We start from the raw sequence: 17,829 nt of genomic DNA on the forward strand, positions 1-17,829 counted from the left end.
CTCTAGAGCTGTATGTTCAGGGAAATAGCCATCATGGTTAGAGCATTTATGCAAAGAAGAATGTTACACCTAAGATGTAAGTTCAGTTGTATATGACTGACTCACAATAGCCATGACTTAAAGAAAAATAAATAAATAAAATAAACACCAGTAAGTTCATTTGCATCTCAGGTAAAAACCCAAGCAAAGATGGTGGCTATTTGCTAAGTTTTCAGGATCCTGGCACATTCTAAGACATCTGCGAAGGTGCATGTTTCTTCCCTGTCCTCTGACAAAGCTTGTCTGAGACTTTGAGCTGCCACTTTGTGTTGGTTGAGGCAATCTTTCCTGGGCTATGTTCTGCAACAAGTCATGAGCATATGCCACCTTCCAGCACTGTTCTGGGTGCTGGGGACACAGTCACATAAAGTTGGGACCCCATCTCTCGAGGAGTTCTGCATAGAAATGGTTGTCACAATGCAGTTCCAGATCCACCCATGTGACTCCTCTCATTTCTCTGTCAGGGTCAGAGGTCAGCAGGTTGAGGTAGGGGGTGTCAAGAGGAGAAAGCTCACACAGCTGAGGTTTTGGGAGAAAGGAGATGGAAGTTACAAGAATTAGTATTTTCTCCTGGAGTCTCTATTTGAGCCAAGAATACTGACAGCAATAAAATCTAATACACTGGATAATACAAAAGGGAATCAATGAGTCCAGAGAGATAATAAAATTAAATAGGGAAAGGGGAAGTTCTTTTTATAGAAGAAACCAAGTCAGTATGAGGAAAGGTAGCATTAGAAAACTATTTCATAATCGCTGTTGCAATAATTGATTTAGGTAAGTGTTATCGATGCATGTTTAAACCATTGCATTAAAAGTTGTTTGGGAGCCTCCCTGATGGCACAGGTATTAAAGTCAGCACTATCAAGCTATCAGCAGCTACTGCAGCATGAGTTCAATCCCCAGCCAGGGAGTTAACCCACGGGGTGCATAGACCCCTCCTGTCTCTCCTGCTGCTCTCCTCAGCAGTGTATCTCAGTCAGTCTGCCTGTTCTGTTCCCCACTCTGTCTCTGGTGAATCCACTTACCACCCACACCTCTGGCTTACACCCCAGTTCTTGTATAAATAAATAAATCTTTAAAAAGTAATAAAAGTTGTTTGGGAAAAGGATATCTTTATAAACTCAAGTAGCATCCCACAGGGTGTGATTAATTGCACAGGGAAAGGGAAACTGTACAAGGCAGAGATCTGTTGGACCACGTAAAAAGTTAGTGTCATCAACCATGGGGCTAACTGGAATCATGTGACTCAAATTGAGGGTCATTCTGAAGAACACTGACTCATGTTATTTAAATATGTCAATATCATGGGGGAAAAAAGACAAAAAGGCTGAGAACCTGTTTCAGATTACAGGCTAACAAGAAATGACAAATGTAACACCAGGTCGCTGATTGGCTCCTGCTTAGGAAAGAAATATTCAAAGGATGTCATGGGACAATTGGAGATATCTGGTCTGTAGTGTAGACAACAATTCTCTAATGCACCGAATTAGATCCACCTGTATGGTTATGCAGGAAGATGCATTTTGTTTTTAGAAGATCCATGCTAAAGAATTTCAGGGTAAAGTGTCATTATATTGCCCACTTACTCTCAAATGGTCTGAGGAGAAAATAAAAAGGGTGTATAGGGAAAGAGTAAGACAGATGTTGATGAATCTTAGTAAAGAGCATTCAGGTATTCATTGTGTTGTAACAGCAACTTTTAAAGAGGTTTAAAACTTTTTATTTATTTTTTAAGATTTATTTATCTATGCATATGAGAGCTGGGGTACAGGCCAGAGATGCATGGGGTGAGAGGATTCACCAGAGACAGAATGGGGAACAGAACAGGCAGACTGACTGAAATACACTGCTGAGGGGAGCAGCGGATGAGACAGGAGAGGTCTACCACGCCATGTGGGTTGCTCCGAGGCTGGCAGGGATCGAACTCGTGCTATGCTGCAGAGGCTGTGAATTGCTTCATAGTGCACTGCTTAACCCCTTGCACCACCAGGGAGGACCCTAAAACTTTTTTTTTTTTTTAATAAAAAGAATGTTTTGCTCTCTGGCGACTGATCCTACAAAGACCAGTTTCATTATATACAATGGATTCTCAAAATTCACATTGATATTTAGCTTAATCTAGCCTCCAGCCTGCATCCCAGAAATGGCCTTAGTGCTGAGCAGCAGCACAAGGGTGCTCAGGTTCTGCAGTCCCAGTTTAGCTTCTGTCTGCACTCACTTTGGGGTGTCTGAACTAACAAGCCACAGATACAGCCCCTGACAGACTGGGGGGAACTGAGGATGAAGCTTTCCTTTTAAAGAAAACCGAGACCTCAAGCCATCTACCATATGTATCTGAGCCCCTCTCTTACTGCTTAGGGAGGTCTAGAAAATAGGAGCAGATCATCAGGGTGAGTAGGGATTCTGGGATTTTATTTGCAAGGGCAGGGGTGTGAGTGTAGGAAAGGGAGATACAGATGAGATGAAATTATAACAGTGAGAATTTGGGGAAGAATGAATTTCAAAGAACATTTTTAGTCACAGATGGTTGAAGAGAAACACAGAGAACAGGCCCCAGCACCTCGTCTTCCTAGCTGATTGCAGGGAGGGGGAGCTTGCTAATGAACACATTGATTTCCCAGCTTCTCCGAACAATAGCAAATGCTTTTTGCAGTTATTAATTGGGATCCCACAGCAGGTGTGGGGGATGGAACACACTGGTGACTAAGTTTATCTTTGGGGGTTATGTGAATAAAAAGGATTTAAAGAGCAAGGAGGGAGTACACATAATAACATAGCAAGAAACCTGGACTGAGCCATCTCAGCTTGACTCCAACTCTCAACCTGGTGACTAAGTGGCTTAACCTGGGGAATCCTTTGTTTTCCTCATTGGTCAAAAGTAGAAAATTAATTTTTCTTCATATGGATTGTGAAAATACATGTCAAAAGTATTTGTATTTGTAAACTTGTCAGGACTATACATGATTGCCAGTCATTTCCTCAAAAGTTACTGTGTGCCATGATTTGTGCTGAGTTAAAAGAAAGTGACATTGAGCTAGAAACTGCAGTCCCTGCCCCATGTAATCGAGCAAGAAAGATGGACATTGACCTAGTGATTACAAATGCCGTGAAGTAGACCAATAGCAATCATAAAACAGGTTGACCTGGCAAAGCTGGGAAGGCCTTCAGAAAGAATGAATTCCAATAAGGAGACCTAACATAAACAGTGATGCCACACTCCTTCCCCATGGAACAAGATCAGGGACTTAAATGCTGACCCTGTTGACCAAATGGACAAAGATCTAAAGTCTTATGAAGGCTGGATCTATTTCCCCATTGAGGAGAGGCAAGCCAGTGTGTCCTCAGAATGACCCCAGCGGTCTGGCTCAAGTTGCCTGGCTTTGTGTACAATGTCCTGGGGGATTGGTGCATCCAAAGCAAGGTGTTCTTCATTCTTACGAGGCTGACATTCTGGTGAAAACAGCTAGAGCTTTCTTAGATGATCAGGGTTCACAGTCCAAGCACTGTTCCCCATGGAAGACCATCTCTATCCAGTCTGGTGTCTGCAATTTCCCCTAATAATCCTGTCACAAGCCTGTGCTCGGCAGCATTTGTGGCATATTTCCCCAATTCTAGCTCAGCCCTGCCTTTCATAAAACCTTGAAAAACAGGACTTCTGGAAGCTGGCAGGGCAGTCTAGGACAGAAAGCATCTGCCTGGGAGATGGGAGGTTTGCATTCCATCCACTGGGAATGCATTTCCTGAGCAGCTGCTCAGAGAGAAATACTGTGCTGGGCATGGAGTGTTTGGAGGTTGTAGGGTAAATGGAGTTAAATCAGGCTTTTTCGCGCCCTCCCGCCACTAGCCTCTGTGGCCGACACCTGCATTCTTGCACCTACAGTGATTATGACACCTGGGCCAGGGGAGCATGGGCATACATATGTGTAGGTATGCACACCTGGGCCTAGAAGGGAGAAGATAAAAGGCTGGCATCATTCTAGAGCATCACTAAGACCACACTGAGATGACATGAGACTGAGAGGGAGAACACCAGCAAGAAAGGAGGGAGAGCATGCAGAGATTTGAGGGCCTGAGAGCTTTGGTTACCCCTCAGCCTCCAGGTACCCTCACCCCCCTCCCCCCAGCTGCCTGCTTGTCCAACAGCAATGCATACCCTTCAATTCTGGTGGGGGAGCAGGTTTGTGAGACAAATACTATGCAGAGTGAGAGGTACCAGTGGAATGATGTTATCCTTATGGTTTTGAAAAATGTGTTTTGCCTGCTCTTCACTCCTTGGGTGGCTCTGTGCAAATCAGCAAATCACTGCTACATTTGGCCTTTGGTTTCCCTCCCAAGTGGTGCGGACTGTTATGATTGAGGTGGTGGTATGCATAGGAGTGGTTTGGGGGTAGGAAGCAGGGCTTGGGGTGGGATTGTTGAACCCATTTACAACCAAGTTAACATTAACTGCTTTAACTTTCATTCTGTTAAACTCGTCTGCTCTATTTATTTACCCATCTATAAAATAGGTATAAACCCTACTAATCTTTAGATAGAGATTTCCTGAATTGGACAAAATGAGAGAATTTTCTAAGGATTTCACATCTAAAAATGGGATCAGATCATACACTTTTCATTTGACCTCCAGGATCCAGGAGCAATTCTCATCCCTGTTGGTTTAGAATGCAAACTTCACAAAGAGATGGAATTAGGAAACATCTCCTATTTCATGAGGATTTTTTTTATCATGTACTTTCTATTCAAGATATCACAAAAGAAAGGAATAAAATTCACACGTTTGCAAGAAACTGCTGGCGTCTTTGAATATCTTCCCACAAGCAGGGGAATCTGGTATTAAAAAAAAGTTGAATTTTTCACATATGAAAGAACACATTTATTGATGACATGGATGAATAAAACCATTAAGTAAATGTCATTTAGGTTGAAACAAAAAAAAAAAAAGATGCACCCTAAATCTCTGGAATAAGCCAAACCTTATACTGCTCTATTCCCGAAAGGCAAGGAATAGGTGGGGAAAGACTGGTTTTGTTGCTTGAATTAGCAGACACACAAATGTACACATACATGGTGAATATCAGCGTAGCAAGGTTTGTGTTCTAAGTGCTTAATGTGTATTAACTCAATTAATCCCACGGTTCTCTGAGCAAGGTGACAATGCTTCTTCACAGGGTTGGAAACAGAGAGGTCAAATAAGTCAGGGGTTCATATAGCTGAGAAATAACAGTTGTGGGATTTGAACCCAAGCAGCAGCTTACGTGTCTGCAGATTTAAACACAGTATTTGCTGCCTGATTTTTTTTTTTTTATTAAGTCCACGTGGTCCAATTTTTTGCATCAGAAAATTTGACGTAGTATTATGGGCACTTACTATTATTTCTTACAGCTTCATGTGAAGCTACAGTAATCTCAATAAAAATGTTATGCAAGAAAAGTTGACTAGGGCCATACTTGTCTAGAAGCAATGCATTCTAATGAAGAAGTCAATTAAAATTTAAGGCACCAAAGTATTGATTGTCAATGTAAATGTAAAGAAACATTTTTGGAAATATTCTAGCCCTTGGTAGCAGGAGGCTTGAAAATGAAGTAGAGCAAAGTTCCCAGTTCTGTCTTGGGAAAGCCCCTTAATTCATCTGAGTCAATTTCCTAGATATGTAAAATGGGGTAGCCAAGCCCACTCCACTGCATTGTTAGGAAAAGGCAGATTTGAAGTCTGCTCTGTCTGATTCCAGCTTTGTTCACCCTTAGTTACTCTGTGCCCCAAGTAGAGGGCCCATAGGTGTCAACTACAGGGCAGAGATCCTATGAGACTCCTCTGTATTCCACCCCTGTCATTCTCCAGTGGCCCTGGGATCCATTCCTTCCTGGAGGACTTGCTCTCACATATCATGTTAACTCCACTGAGATTGAAACCTGTGCCCTTCCCAATTCAATTGGCTTCCCTTTCCCTTTCCAAATCACCTGAATTTGGGGTCACAAGGTCTCAGTTTAACACCTGCTGGTGCTGTATTTGGCAAGCCACTTCCCCAGCTAGGTCCTGGGGGTTTCCCCTCCCTAACAGTGTGGCTGTCACCCACAATGTACCCATTCCCGCAGTGTTCCTCCATTGCATGCAAAAACAGAAATGGCTCCTCCACCTCTTTGTGCAATTACAAAGCTGCATTTTCTTGTCATATCCTTATCCTCTTAAAAAAATACTGGCCAAAACGAAGTGAGGCATACTGTTGGGGTACAAGGGTACAGGCTGTAGGATCCAGGAAAGGGTGCTCTCTTTAAAACGGGTGAGATTTCCATCAGCAAGACCTAAGGCAGCCTCTAGCCAAAGGAATGGCAAAGATGCTATAATTGGAGGTACTCGCTGTGGCTAAACTGAAAATTTTGTGAAATCAATTGAGAGAAAAATCAATATGGGATTTTTTTTTTCCCACATTGAAAAGACAAGATTCCCACACAATTAAGAACTGGGCCGCGGTTTCCACACTCTGCCTGTCATGTTCTCTTGTTTCTGTGCCACAACTGTTCATCAGAAATAATTAAACATTTTCCCATGGGCAACAATTACTTGCTTAAAATATTATGAGTAAGGAGAATACATTTATAATTACCTAACCTTTCTGAAGGTGAAAATATATATTATCCTTTGATAGAAGAGAAAAAAGAAGTTCCCGGATATGCCAGCACTCTGCTGTATCCATCCTGATTACACTAATTGCCTTAAGGAATGGAACAATACTTTTTACACACCCAAACCTCTTTCATTTTCCGTTGCTTTTAGGCATCAAATAGTGGTTCATCTTTCCCGTCGTTTGTGTAAGTCGTTAGATAGCCAGCCCATAGCTGTTAGGGTCGCCAGTCAGCCTCACTGGAAGGCCCCCATATGTAATACAACGAGGGCGGCTTTGCTGCTTTCTTTGGAGTAGGTTTCATTGTTAACCACGGGCAGCCACAAACCATAAACCCAGTGTTTGGTGTTTTTCACAAGTTTTCTGATTTTGCCTCCAACGCACACACAGTGAACACAACACAATAATACATCACAATAGTCAGTGCTTAATGAGTGGATACTGTTAGACATTTCTTAATGTCTTATGTACAATCTTGTTAATACTCCCAAATCCAGCAAACATCCTCCTGTTAAGACTCCCCTCTTACAGATGAGAGAACTGAGGGCTTTCTCACTTCTATCTCAGTGAATTCCCCAGTATTACTCGCTAGTAATTGGTGAGGGTGGGGTTTGCTCTGGAGTCTGCCAGCCCCTTTAACAACTCTGAATTATGTCTTAAATTTATCAAGTCATTTTGGGCCAAAATTTTCTGTTTACTGGCAAAAAATAGATTTCCTATAAAATATTTCTCAAAATGCTGTGATCATGCTATATGATAAAGCTTTTTGCCCCTGACTTGTTTGGCTTTAATGCCAGTTTTCAAGTCTGCAAACAGTAATAATAGTAGCGGTAGTAATAATAAAATTACCAGTAATAAAATTACCATTTACTGATTATATATTTTTGGCTAAGCACTGAATGTTCACTTCCTTTCTGCCTCTTCCTACATATGATAGAGGGCAGATAATATCATCCTTGGTTTATATATGGAGAAATTGAGGCTCAGAGCGTTAAATAGCGACTTGACCAAGGTCACACAGGTTGTATATCAGGACTTTAGTGATGTACCCAGCCCACTCAGACAGTTTTATCCCACATGTTGTGTGCCAGGCACTATCCATGGTTCTGTGATAGCAAAATGAATTAGACCTCATTCCCCCTGCCAGCCATGGACTTGTTTGTCTCATCCATGTAGCAGTTTTCAGGGTCAGTAGCTGGTATAGCTACATACACACTTTCCTCTATAGTGTTCTCGTCCTCATTCTAGGAAAACTGGCTTTTGATAACCTTCCCGCAGGATCAAAAGTTATATAAATTATTTTGAGATTCTGTGTCGTCTTCTAAAGACAGCCGTCTGCAATTTTGTGTTTGCATATATCACTGGTATAAGGATATTATCTCAGAACACAGTTCCTGCCTCTAATTTTGTTTCTTCATTGCTCCCTAAGATGGGCAATGAAACTCATTATCCAGTCTCAGGTTTTCAGCAGAGCTACTCTGTCCCAGGAATTATATACCAGGAATACAACAAAATTTAAGGGGCCTCCCTTTCAATGCATAGAGTTACTTCTTATTTTGCAAATTCTCTGGAGATAGCAGTGCATTGGGTAAGGCCACAGCACTGAAATCAGACTGCCTGATTTCAAGCCTCAGTTCTAGCACCAGCTAAGTGACCCCAGAAAATGACTCACCCTTTTTGTGGTCAGTGTTTTCAACTAGCAAGCGAGGATGATGAAATCCTAGTGTCCAGCTCATGGGTCTGTCTTATGGATAAATGGTTGAACAACTCTGTGTCACTGCTTACAACTGCAGGGCTTAAGGCGTGGCTACAGGGAAGTGATGGTCTCTACTCCTGACCATCATCATAGACTTGAATTTCATTAATAATTTGAAAAGGACTTATTAAAGAAAAAAAAAAAACAGCACTTCACCATCTACTTTTTTCTACTCTCAAAGAGATACTGTGTTCTTTAAACTTTCCCTCCTGAGGATCATGTGCAGCCTTGCTGGTAAGGACACTGCTGGTGCAGGTTGTCCGTAGACGTTTTTGTGAGCTGGAGTTCTGCATTGAAGAAGCTTGCCATGATTAGCTATGACCAGTTTATATGTGTTGTCTTTAGTAAGAGGGATGCCAGTGGATTATTTGAGCAGGCTGTACAGTTTTAATTGGTGCAGCTGATAAACCTCGCTTGACATGTTCCCTCCACTCACCCCCCATCCACCCCATCCCCAAGCCTGGTGTTTCATGTTTCATATTGCATAGTAAAATTAACTCCTAACTGATCCTTTCTCTTTGCTGTTGCCCTTAAACACCTTTCTCCACAGGGCAGCCAGAGTGATCTTTTTCAAATGCAAATCAAATCTGACACTCATCTGCTGAGACCCTTTTGGTTTCTTCCCCTTACAGGAGAATACAGCCCAGACTCTTCCCTGTGTAGACAAGGCTCACCTCACGCATTGTGTCAGGTGGCCTGGCATACCACCTCTAGGTTTCTAAAGCATACCAAGTTCTTTCTGACACAGAATTTACCTTTGTAATTCCCTCTGTCTGGAATGTTCTCTCCTGGCTGTTCGCAGGTCTGGTGGCATTTTCTCACTCCAACGGCTCCATTTAAGATATCACATCCTTAGAGAAGCCTGTGTTAACCACTCTTCTAAAAGGGACCACCTTCCCCTATTATTCTTTCTCTTTGCACAGTTTACTCCTTTATAGAACATTTTCTAATCTGTAATTTTTAGGGTTTTTTTTTAAAGTTTTTTTTTTTTTTTTTTAAGGAAACATTGGTTTATAACCTAGGTTTCGGTTATGTATTTTTTCTTTATACATTCACTTGTTTCTTGCTGGCCTTTCCTACTGAACTACTGGGTCTACTCCAGAGGGCAGGGGTTGGGCCTAGCTGGCTCTCACTGTGTCCTGAGTACCTGACACAGAGTATCCAAGTGAAAAGTACACGGTGCATATAGAGCCTAATTCTCCAGCTGATTTTGGCTTCTGCTCTGTCATTTTCTAGTTCACTTCATTTCTCTAATTTTTTTCTCTTAGAAAACAAAGTCAGCACCTCTAACTGGGTTATTGGTAAGACACTATATTTATTGTATATTTATTGTAGTTTTCATACTTTTTTAAAATTTATTTTTGTGTAGAAGAACTGGAGTAAAGGCCCAAGTTGCGGGGGGCGGGGTGGTGGGGGGGCGGTGTGAGAGGATGCACCAGAGACAGAGTGGAGAGAATGACAGGCAGATACTGAGATACATTGCTGAGGGAGAAGTGGGTGAGATAAGAGTGGTCTTGCTGTACCATATGTGGTTTAATTCCCCGGCCAGGGATCAAACTCTGGCCACAGAAGTGATAGCATGAGACTTAACCCCTAGGACACCAGGGACACCCATAGATTTCTTTCAGCCATGGAATCTTCTTTCAAGTAGAATTATAGAATCCAATATATAAAACAGAAGAAAGTTAAAACAGTTAAAGAGCAAAGATCGAGGCCAAGCCCTTGGATCTTGCCTTCTAATCTCCAATTTATACATATGTTTTCCCTGAGAACCCTCTACAGATAACTTGGACTCTTTACTGATTTCTTAAATTGAGGAATCAAATGTAATTTTTTTTGACTGGGGACTTTGTCATCAGTATCATTGTGATAGGATTGAGCTGCTACAAAGAACTTTCATTGCAAGTGGCAGAAATCCAGCTCTGTACAAGCCAAATTATGAATTTGTTGACACATGTATCTGAATGTCTCAGAGTCATGATTGTATTTCAGGCATGGTTGTATCCAGGTGCCAAAATGACCTCAAGACATTTTCCCCATCTATGCATTCTATATCTCTATTTTTAAACATGTCAACATTTAGCTGAGGTCGCTCCTGTGAGAGGGAGCTTTATCTTTAAGCAAACACAATAATTTTGGCAGTCCCAGGTAAAATTTTATAGGTCTTAATCAGAGAGGAATAAAGACTCTCTTCCTCACTGCCCATATATCAGTCCTGTAGAAGGCCTCTTAATTATCCTGCCTGGGTCACATGTACACCACTAGGCCAGTGGGCAGATAAGTCATTCTGATTGCCACTTCCTCTAGAGTCCCATAGGATGGGCCAACTGTAAAAATGGTGCTGTGCGGACAAAAGCAATAGATGTTTACTACAATGTTGTAGACTCCTTAAAATAAATACTGAGTTCAGACAGTGTGATGGGACTGTGGCAGAGATGAAAGCCCAGAAAAACATCCATTATTGCACACACAGGTGCAAAGACATATGTACAAAGCCTCAACTAACATGATGATATGTGACTGAGGGGAACACACAAAACATTGTAACAGATGCTCATTGACTGAGTAGAAGAGGGGTTCATTATGCCAGGGGGGATCAGGAAAGACTTCACAAAGGAGGTGATGTTGGATGGCACTTACATGGAGGAGAGATGAGCATCTTAATCGAAGGAATAGAACATGGAAAGGATGGAGCTGTGAAAGAGCTTGAGGGAGTCAAAGGTGAAAAGGCGGGGTCATAGATCCAACCACAAAGTGACCCTTCATCATCCATTCATTCAGACACACCCCCTTCCGACCATTCCAATTCACTTCCTCTGCTCTGCAAACTAGCCCCATGGCTAGCCCCATCAAAGTCTGGAGAGATGGTGTGTGCACCCACGGCTGCTGTCTAATCTCTCCAGCACCACGCTGCAGTCCAGCTTTGGCCCCCAGCTCCCCAACCCTCAGGGCAACAACACCCTTGCTTTGGTTACTGCTTAGCCTCCTCCCCCCACCTTGAGGCCCAGCCCCTTCTTCCTGCTCCCTGTCTCATCTCTCCTGTGCTCCATGTTACCTGTTGCTTCCACACTTTTCAGCCTTCCTACAAATGAAAAGAGCACCCCTTTAAAGACCATCAGAACAATTCTTTACTCCAGTGGATTTTCAGTCCTGGCTCCTCATTATGTTAACCTGGAGAGCTTATAAACTATTTCCAGCATCCAGAAACTGTGACTTACTAGGTCAGAGGGATGTCCAAACTTCCATAAATTGTACTCATATACAGTGTGATAACCTCTGCTTCACTCTGTGCAGAGTGCCTGCTTCTCACATGCGTGTCAGTCCCTTCTCCCGGAGGTCTGCCCAGGATCCCCACCTGAAGGCCCAGCTGCCGCAGAAGCCTGTGATGGCAAAAGGCTGGTCCCGGGTATGGCCGCCAAGACTTCGCTGTAGTCAGTTTTAATGAGATATTCCAAGGCTTGTTACAATGTTGTCTTGTTCATAAAAATTATGTTACAGCCTTCAGGACATCTAATTTTGCAAATCAGTGTCAGGTACAGAAAGGATCCTGTCACTTGCGAACAGAACATTCAGTAACTTTAAAGGTCAAAGACCCATGTGGAAATTAGTTTTCAGCTATTGAAATACATCAACTTAAGACACACAAAACAGCAAACATGGTCTGTGCCACATTGGCCATTCACACAGATGTAAGGTGGTTGGTCCAATGGGCTGAGAGCTGCTATGGCAAGTGCTCCCTGATCATGCCCGTTGGAGGGAAGGAACACACCGGGGAGTGGGGAACCAGTTCAGGAGCGGCCACTTGATGAAGACATTACTCTGCAAGTTCCGCAGTTCACCTCAAATCCTCACAACCACCTGCGAGTAGGGAACTCAGGCCCACCGAGAAAGGGAGCTGACCCAGGGTGAGGAGGCCTTCTGGGCTCAAACACTCCCAGCTCCATGCCATGTCCTTCCCATGAATGCCAGGGAGCAGGCTGCAAATGGGCACCCAGGAGGACCTAATGTCCATACCCCAGTGAGAGGGTGTAGGGTAAAGAAAATATCAGGCTTTTCTGCCCTTCCGCCATCAGGATAGATGATGGATCCTTGTCCTGAATGCATGCCTGATGGCGGGCACCTGGAATAGGGTGTGGGCATAGGTAGATGGGATTCAGCTGAGCTAACACTGTGCTTTTAAGGGCGGCGTCACGGAGACGCCAGCAGCAACAGCAGCAGCAGCAGTAGAAGCCGAAGCCGAAGCCGAAAGAGAAGACAAGAAGGAGCAGAATGAACTCCAGAGAGCTCAGATAGAGTGAAGACTTGCTGGGGGCTGGGAAGCTGGCAGCCTCCCAGCCCCCCAGCCAGCACCCCTGCCTGCCATATGCCTGGTGAACCCCAATAAAAGACCTGCAAAAAAACACTGAGGACTCTGACTCCTCCTTTACCCGGTCTGCATGGGATCAGAAAACCTGCACTGTGTCCTGTCCTGCCCCTTAAGAGGGCCTGTCCCCAGACCCTTACCCATGCTGTGCGTCATTTTCTTTTTAAAGAGTGCTGCTGATTCTGAAGTATGCTGGCTCATGCTAACTTGTACTGTTTGTCAAAGGCTTGTTTTCACCAGTTTCCTCATTCTTGAATGATCGATAGATCATGGGCATTGTATGAGGGTAATTCAGAACACAAGGTGGGCTGGGTTTGTTTCTTTCAATTATTAAGTGGGGGAAAAGAGAAAAGCATCCTAAGCTTTTGAGGCCTGATTTTACTCTTTGTTTACCTATCAGTCATCAAGGTAGAGAAGTATAAATTAATTCCCAGTCATTCTCACCAAAAGATTGCAAAGCATCTTTGTTTCTTTTTTTCAGGTGGTCAAAAAATGGTGTCTCCTAACTGTTTTGCACCTGGGAATAAAACTCAGCTCCCAAGCAAAATGTCTTTTTTGATAAATCAGGGACAAAAAGACCAAAACTAATGACTTCCACAACGGAAGGTGCCCTGGGAAATATGTTATAGACTAGTGGAATCGGGGGCTTGTTTACTATGACTCTGTGTATCCATCTGATGGGGAGTATAAATAGTTTTCTTTCCACAAAGGGACCCAGAGAATAGTGAATCAGGGAATAATTGACTTGTCTTGTATGTTTGTGAATGTGCATTTTTATCTGATGGCAAATATGCTGTTGGCCTTTGAGTCAGTCACCCTCCATAAAATTCCTGCAGCCTCATATGCACCAAAATAGTTCGCCCATCCTCCCCAAAGAAAACATTTCAAATTAGCATTAATCAGCCAATGTCATATTTTGGGCCCTACGGTGAAAACCACCTACTGCAGCTGAATGCCATTCAGCAGGCAAGAAGTGATTTGCAATATAATTTAAATGAAGAGTTGGTTTTCTTTCCCATTTAGAACACACCAGTATGGAAAACTGATTGTCAGACATTCTGGTGATGTGCATCAACTTGGCTATTCACTCAGAAAATGAAGTTTCCTGAGACACCAGCATATTTAATTTATTTTTTTTTCCCTGTGAAGTTAACTTCCGCTTGTTAAATACAATGACTATCCAATCCACAGAAAACCAGCACCATTAATTTCCATGCTCATAATGTAATGGAAGATTATATTCATTTGGGATTTTTCCCCCTTTAAATGGAATGTTTACTTGCCCCTCTTCTTATAAGTTAATTATTATTTTCCATCCATAATGTTCTGCTTATATCTGAGCAGCCAAACAGCATCCCCGTTAATGTCTTGAGTTTATGAATTGCTGGCGAATCAATCGTTTTGCAGTGTCTATCACTAAAACATCAATAGCCTGGCAGCACAGTGAGTAAATATGTGACTGATAGCAAGCAACGGGTCCCTAACAGAACCTGCTCATCTATCTTTATGATACATTTTGTTTTAGTTGAGTTTCTTTGCTCTGTTTTGATTGGGAGATTGAATGGCTTTTCAGTGAATTGTGTAGCAGTGAGTTAAGAATGAGTTTCTCTTCCTCCTGAATCATTCTAGTATTTATTTTTAATTCATCTATTCATTTCATGGACACTTTGCACTCAGCTTCTATCAGTAATGTGCTAAAAACTAGGGTTTAAAAATAGTCATGATGCGGTCTCCCATCTTCATAGAGCTCATTCTCCTGAGTAGGAATCACAGCACAGTGGCCATGAGTGGTGCAAGAGATCTGGACACAGGTAAAAGAGGGTGAGATGCAAGGAGATCTCCCTAGAGAGGGACCCTCTAGTGAAGACTTAGAGTAGGAAATGCTGGAGCTTGATCCACTCCCCAAGGCCTTGAGTTCCTCAGTTGGCAGTGGAATGATGGGTGGAGGTGGGAAAAGGCAATACAACCAGAGGGAATGAGAATTCAAATTTGGGAAACAAGATTTTCCATTGGGAACCTGCTGCATATTATTTAAACAACAATAATAAAAATTGGCATTTAAAGATTCATCATTTGCTACACATTGTTTCAAATTTTGTATCTACAAACTCAATGAAGCCTTATGACTCTCTGAAGTAGGTCTTATCAGCATCCCTTTCTACAAATTAAAATCAATGCCTGGAGAGATTCAATAACTTGCCAAGTATCGCAGCCAGTAGGATTAGGGCCAAGGTTGCGACCTAGGTTCTCTAACGCCAAAATCTACATGTTAAAATATTAGCCCATGGCCTCATTGCCCAATAAAACCTTCCATTTTGTGATGAGTTGTGCAATAGGTGACTGACAATCTTGACTATGTGTAAATGGAGCTAGTATCAGTGCCTATCACATGTGGAGAACATTAAATGATATGTAAAATACATAAAGTGCTTAGAACCATGCCTGGTACATAGCAAAGCCTTTATTAACTTCTGATTATGTGATAATGTCTTAAAAGTAGTAGAGCCCAACATACTTAGGAATTCAAACCACATGGGGGGGTGTATTCTGCACAGGGTATGGGTCAAAATACTTTGCCGATCTGATCGCATTTGATGTAGAGTTGGCTGGCTTAATGTTGGGGATTCCTATAGAAAGAACTAAGGGATAAGGGGAGTGTGTCAGCAAGAACATGGAATGCAGTAATGTAAGCAGACTGGAAATTTCCATCGTGTTTAAGTAAAATAAATAGACTGATTTAATGAAAACAGAGGTAAAGAGAGGTCAGGAGAATAGGATTATACAGGTAGGTAGAAATTGTTTTCCAACTGGTGGTATTTGTTGAGTGATTGGCGGCATTTTTATTTTGCATTATATAATCACCATAAATATTTTCGTAGGGTTATACTCCCATTTTTCACCATTTGCAGGAGATGCGGTTCAGAGAAGTTATGTAACTTGTTTAAGGTCATCCAGCTATAAAGAGTGGTAGAACTTGGACTTGAGCCCACGTCTGTGTTACCGCAAGTGTGAGGCTCATTTGATGACACCACACTTTCATTCTTTGCAGCTCTGACCTTTCTTACACATCATGAATATTTTTGGAAGAACTTTTCTAGAAAATGGGGTAGGAAAAAAGAAAACCATGTCAATGTGTTCTTAGAGTTATGCTTATCAGTCATTATAGCCCAACATCTTGCCCATCAATAGCTTGTGTCTGCTTTCATTAAGATGGGAAGGAGGGGCCTGTTTGTCTTCCTACATGCACCCCCTCAGGTTTCCTGTTTGTATGTACCTGTTAGCACACATATCTTAGATATCTTGCTACCACCTGGAATAAGGGCTAATGGCTACAGGTTTGGGCTTTGAAGAACTGCCAGGTGCCAGGTGTAGACCACAGTTTGCCCTTTATGGCTGTGGGCATGAGCAAAATCCTTATCTTCTCTGTTTCTGTTCCCTTATATAATGACTAATAATAGTACCCAAATCAGGAGGTCACTGTTGGGAATAAATGGGTTCCTATATGTATAAAGGCTAAATCTATACTTAAAATGCTATGCTTGTTCACAAAATATTAGCATCATTATCATCATTAGTATGTCTTTCACCTCATTTCACATCTCTCCCAACAAAGAACTGCGAGACCGACTCTTTTAGGGAGGTTGTTCTTTCATATATTACTTAAGAGACTATAAACCTGTGCAACCCTTAACAAAATCTATCAATATTTAAAATGTGTCTCCTTTACTTGGTTATTTCACTTCTAGACATGTATCCTACAGATAAATTCACACAGGCAAAAAATGTGCAGTTTGCACCTTTTAATTTTAACCTGGTGTGTATAACTCAATCCAGATATTTTAAATAAGGATTGAAGAATGTTGTGTGCTTGTATCTTCTGGGTAGTCTAGTGCACCGCTAGCACAGAGACACTGAAAATTCCCTTTTGTTCAGCCTGCACTGTCCTTACCCACCTCCAAGTCCAGTCTCCATGGTGCATCTCCACCTGCATGTACCAAACGCCATTTAGAATGATGCTTCAGTCTGAGTCACTCATTCCAACATCTACTTTGATAACCATCTTTGCACTGCGTCCTCCTCTCTCCTTCATGGGTCTGCCTTCAAAATTAACACCTACTTTTCCCTTGCAGCAATGTCCTTGGCTTTTCTTGATGACGATTCCTGACTTGTGGCCCCAGCAATCTTGGGAATACATCATCCAATTTCTTCGATCGAGACCCCAGGGGTTCCCCTTTCTCCAGTGTCACCTCCACCCAGACTGGGCACATTGATTGAACTGTTTCCTAGGACACTGGTGAGTAAATGCACAAAAATAATTCACACTCTCCCCTTCCCCAAACTGTAGCCTCTACTTTTGAGCATGATTTTGTTTCTCTCCAAAGCTCTTCCAATTCCCTTTCTTTCTGCAACTAACTGGCTGTCCCATAGTTAATACCCCAAGGTTCATTATTTGTTTAATCGCTGGCTTATTCAAGGAGGTGGTAGCCAGAAGAATCTGAGAGCTGAAAGGCAGAGGCCTTTGTTCTCCTCCTGTGTGTTTCCATTCAGGGTTACGTGTCTCTGACTTAGATTGGAGACTAAATGGATTAGAATAAAACCAATTTAAGGGAAAAAAGAAATGTTCACAGAAACAGAAATAGAGATTCCTGCTATCTTGGCTGCCTAAGATCTGCAGGCCTCACCAAGGAATTTAAAAAGTAATGTTTCTTATCATAAGTGACAGAAATATGCTGCTTTCTGCATCAATAGATATGAAGATTAAAGGGTCTGACCGTATTAAACAATTTTGCACAGCACCAGGCACTCTGGGCTCCGCTCTCTGCCTTATTACCCTTCATCTTGTGGCTATTTCAGGCCCAATTTAAGAATACAATGCAGGCTGGCTTTGAAAATTGACGTCCTTTAATTTAAACTGTCTTGTGGGAGAATTAAGAAATTATGGAACAATTATTCGCCCTCAGTTGAAAGCTGGATGGCATCCTGAGGTGCTTGAGCGTTAGCCATTTGAACTGATTAAGTCACATAATTGAATTACACCTTTGCCCCCATAAT

At 42.3% G+C, this 17,829-nt stretch overlaps 1 protein-coding gene across 3 annotated transcripts in view; it reads left to right on the top strand.

The window, feature by feature from the left end:
* DAB1 (DAB adaptor protein 1) overlaps positions 1–17,829 on the top strand; it is a 1,108,601-nt gene that overhangs the window by 305,267 nt on the left and 785,505 nt on the right. For all 3 annotated transcript variants that reach the window (XM_054691843.1, XM_054691842.1, XM_054691845.1), the window contains one exon: positions 16,908–17,071. The gene's annotated coding sequence lies outside the window, so the exon portion shown is untranslated. The remainder of the gene's footprint in view (positions 1–16,907; positions 17,072–17,829) is intronic.

Source organism: Talpa occidentalis, unplaced genomic scaffold (assembly GCF_014898055.3).
Source record: "Talpa occidentalis isolate TD23 unplaced genomic scaffold, MPIMG_talOcc4v2.1 talOcc4.9, whole genome shotgun sequence".
Classification (NCBI taxonomy): domain Eukaryota; kingdom Metazoa; phylum Chordata; class Mammalia; order Eulipotyphla; family Talpidae; genus Talpa; species Talpa occidentalis.